The following is a 214-nucleotide window of genomic DNA, read 5'->3' on the forward strand; positions in this document are numbered from 1 at the left end:
GAACTTGGCAAACTCTACCAAACAAAACATATTACAAAATGCATCAAATTACTTTCTAACTAATCTTTCAGTTAAGTAGCATTTTCAAAGGGCTATGACAAAACAGTTAATAAAAATAATTTTAAATATGCCAGCTATGGTTTACATAGTTTCCTAGAAGAGGACAGTCTTTTCAACATATTTCTGGCATCAGAGCTTTCACATCCAGGTGCTC

The sequence above is a fragment of the Cariama cristata genome, unplaced genomic scaffold, assembly GCF_000690535.1.
Source record: "Cariama cristata isolate BGI_N322 unplaced genomic scaffold, ASM69053v1 scaffold45333, whole genome shotgun sequence".
NCBI lineage: Eukaryota > Metazoa > Chordata > Aves > Cariamiformes > Cariamidae > Cariama > Cariama cristata.